We start from the raw sequence: 3090 nt of genomic DNA, 5'->3' as shown, positions 1-3090 counted from the left end.
GGGTGGTTGGTAGTGCTTAAAGTCCTCCCCTCTTGCTGTGGACTTATATCCATTGGTTGGATCAATGATCTCCACATGTTCCAGGGAAAAAACTCTGTTGATAGTGAAGACCTTAGGTAACTGAGATGGTACAGTAGGGAGATTAGGGGGAATATCTGGGAAGTAAGCTGAGACAACTCTATCCCCTGGAGAGAAGTCTTCCGTATGGATCTTCTTGTTCCTCCATCTCCTTGGTACCTTCTTCTTTATTTCTTTTGAGGTTGCATTCCCCTTGGTGACCTCTTTTTTCCAAGGAGTTGTGATGCTGTCTTCACCTGCCTCTAGAGGTTTAGGTTCCTCTAACTTTTCCTTGAGCTGTGGCAATTGCTATTTTTCTTGTTTATCTATTAAGGGGATCTCAGAATGAACTGGCTGTGCTTCAGTGCTTGTTTCCTCCTTCAGTGTCTCATTATCATTTGTGCTTAGTTCCTTGTCCTCTTCATCTATTTCTTGTGAGAGTTTGAAAACATTGAAGCTGAGTCGTTCATCATGGATTCTCAATATTAGCTCCCCTTTCTCTACATCGATAAGTGCTCCGGCCGTAGCTAGGAATGGTGTTCCCAATATGATTGGATGAGTGTGACTCTCTTCCATGTCCAGGATGACAAAGTCTGTTGGGAGAAAGTATTTCCCAACCTTTAGCAACACATTTTCCACCACTCCTATTGCTTGCTTTTGAGTTTTGTCAGCCAGTCTGATGATTACATCTGTGGGTATTATCTCATTGATCTGCAGCCTCTTTGCCAGGGATAAGGGCAGTAAGTTGATGCTGGCCCCCAAATCACATAGTGCTCTATCGAACATAGTTTCACCTATGGCACAAGGGATGTGAAAACTCCCTGGGTCTCTTCTTTTTGTAGGCAACTCAGGTTGAATAAGGGCACTACATTCCTTGTTCATCACTATAGTCTGGCCTCCTTTGAGTAAGCTTTTCTTGGGAAGAAGTTCCTTCATATACTTGATGAATGCAGGCATTTGTTGAATTGCCTTGATGAATGGTATGTTTACATGCAGAGATGCAAACAAGTCTAGGAACCTTGAGTATATTCTCTTTCCCACAGCACCATTGAGCAGTTGAGGGAAGGGTGCATAGAGTTTCAGCAGCTCTTGTTGTGAGATTTCTGGTTCTTGGCGATCTCTATCCTCCTCCTTTGTTGAGTTATCTTCAGGTTGTTTGCAAAGTTTGCCTTGCTTGTCTTCAGTCTCTTGATCACTCGCAGTGACCATTTTGCAATCTTCCCATCTTACTTTCTTTGCTTCTCCTTTGGGGTTTTTCTCCGTGTCACTTGGAAAGCTATCAGTAGGTTTGGGAATCTTCTCAGCTAAATATCCCACCTGGAATTCCAGCTTCCTGATGGTCTCTCCCTGGTTCTTAATATTGGCTCACACCTCCTCTTTGAACACCTTATTTTCTTGAATCTCTTAGCATATTCCTTCAAGTAAGGCTTCAATCTTAGAGAGCTTGTCATCAATTGATTAGTGATTCGGAGCAGATGTGCTGTTTTGGTTTTGATAGGCGTGTGGAGAAGTGTTGTTGTGGGGTGTTGAGATGTCCTCTGTGTGAATTGCTGGTGAGCTGCATTGTTGTTGGAGTTGTAATGTCTCTGGTCTTGGTTTAGATCTTGCTCACTTCCCCACCCAAAGTTTGGGTGGTGTCTCCATCCAGGGTTGTAGGTCTTGGAGTATGGATCATAGTTTTTCCTTGGTGAATTCCGAATGTAGTTGGCTTGCTCCTGACTCCCCTCTGCTTCTTCATTCACTCCTTCTTGGGTTGTTGATGAAGTGGAGATTGCTGCTACTTGGTTCATCTCCATCTTCTTGGTAAGGTCAGCCAGCTGCTGGGTAATGAGCTTGTTTTGGGCTAACAGAGCATCTACATTGTTTAGCTCTATTACTCCTCTTGTGTTCCCTCTTTCGGAAGCATAGAAGTAGTCGTTCTCTGCTACTGTTTCAATAACATCTATGGCTTCCTCAATAGTCTTCTTCTTGTTCAAAGATCCTCCGGATGAATGGTCTACGGCCTTCTTTGACTCAAAAGAAAGTCCTTTCGTAGAAAATGTGCAGCTGCACCCATTTGTTGAACATGTCAGGTGGATACCTCCTTGTTAAGTCCTTGAACCTCTCCCATGCTTCATATAGAGTCTCACCATCTTGTTGCCTGAAAGTTTGGACCTCAGCTCTCAGCCTATTGATTTGTTGAGGAGGGTAAAATCCTGCTAAGAATTTATTCACCACGTCTTCCCAAGTTGTCAAGCTTTCCCTTGGGAAAGATTCCAGCCACTTGGCTGCTTTGTCCCTAAGTAATAATGGAAATAGGAGCAGTCTATAGGCGTCAGGATGAACACCATTAGACTTCACTGTGTCACATATTCTCAGGAAGGTGGTCAAATGTTGATTGGGGTCTTCTTGAACACCTCCTCCAAACGAACAGTTGTTCTGAACAAAGGTGATGAGCTGTGGTTTAAGTTCAAAGTTGTTGGCATGGATTGTTGGCTTTTTGATGCTACTTCCACAATTGCCTGGGTTTGGATTGATGTAAGAGCCCAAAACTCTTCTATCCTCCCCAGCATGATTTGCTCTACCTCCTCCCCCATGGTTGTGATCCTCTTCTTCATGATGGTTTTTCATGTTGTCTTCCATGTTTGTTTCACAGAATTCCTCTTCTTCCTCAGTACCAACCACTTTATTTCCTCTTGCCTCCCTCCTTAATCTAAGGAAGGTCCTCTCAGGTTCAGAATCGAAGGAAGTTGAAGCCCCGCTTCTTCTCCCTGTCATACAACCATCAAGTGCAAGCAAGAAAAGATAGGTGCAGAAAGTATTTGTGTCAGAATTACTGTTAGTTGTGGGTGATGTAATATATCAAACAGTTAGTGGGTTAGCAAACAGAATTGAAAATAACAAAGAAAAACAAAAGAGTATAGGGGGAAGGGAAGAAGTTTAACTAAAACAAAAAGTAAATCACTCAAACAGAAAATGAAATTCACAAAAATAAAAATGCTCAATCTAGTGACCTTCCAATTTAATCATTGTTGATGCATAATCAATCCCCGG

The 3090-nt window shown here is 42.8% G+C and overlaps 1 non-coding gene across 1 annotated transcript; it reads left to right on the top strand.

Moving 5' to 3' along the window:
- The first annotated feature begins 2122 nt into the window (after positions 1-2122).
- On the top strand, positions 2123-2226 carry LOC112780263 (small nucleolar RNA R71). Its single transcript, XR_003191112.1, has one exon. It is a non-coding gene; the product is annotated as a small nucleolar RNA R71 (small nucleolar RNA).
- Positions 2227-3090: the final 864 nt, after the last annotated feature.

The sequence above is a fragment of the Arachis hypogaea genome, chromosome 19 (genome assembly GCF_003086295.3).
Source record: "Arachis hypogaea cultivar Tifrunner chromosome 19, arahy.Tifrunner.gnm2.J5K5, whole genome shotgun sequence".
Taxonomy (NCBI): Eukaryota; Viridiplantae; Streptophyta; class Magnoliopsida; order Fabales; family Fabaceae; genus Arachis; species Arachis hypogaea.
This window is presented reverse-complemented; position numbering and strand designations above follow the sequence as displayed.